Raw genomic sequence first — 590 nt, 5'->3', positions numbered from 1 at the left:
TTTTTTGGATCGGAGGGAGGTAATGACAATGCCTCTAAAATCTACAGTAACCATGCCCAATCAAACAATTATCAATGCCATATGACAATAATAAATAGGGAATATTGATTATCATTTATAATTTGTAATAATTATCATAGGAAAAGCAAAAGGAATAGGGCACAGTACCTTATCTAGAATCTACTTCTGCAATTGTTGATGGGGCGTCTTCGCTAAAGTTGCAGCGATTGCATGGCTCATGCTCAAGGGTCGTCCCTCGTCCGCCGTCGTTCAACTGGCTCTCGCGGTCTCGAGCCGAAGAGCCGAAAAGCCCTCCGAGCGTTCAGCGGCGGCGGGCGCCGACACCGTGCCTCGCGTGCGTGCGTAACTGATGCGCCTCTGGAAGAAGGTTGATTCGATCCATGATCGACGGCCATGCGTAATTATTACTCCATCTTGGGCCAGCCTCACGTAGTATTAATCTTGGGCCAGGCAGTGCGTTTTTTTCAGTCCATGCAGACGCACGCAGCGGCAGGCCTATATGGCTATATCTCTATATATCACGTACGTCGCTGGGTGGGGGCCCCTCCGGGCCCGGGGCGGCCGCCCCC

The sequence above is a fragment of the Triticum aestivum genome, chromosome 7D (genome assembly GCF_018294505.1).
Source record: "Triticum aestivum cultivar Chinese Spring chromosome 7D, IWGSC CS RefSeq v2.1, whole genome shotgun sequence".
NCBI classification, from domain to species: Eukaryota; Viridiplantae; Streptophyta; class Magnoliopsida; order Poales; family Poaceae; genus Triticum; species Triticum aestivum.
The sequence above is the reverse complement of the archived record's forward strand: the minus strand, read 5'-3'. Positions refer to the sequence as shown.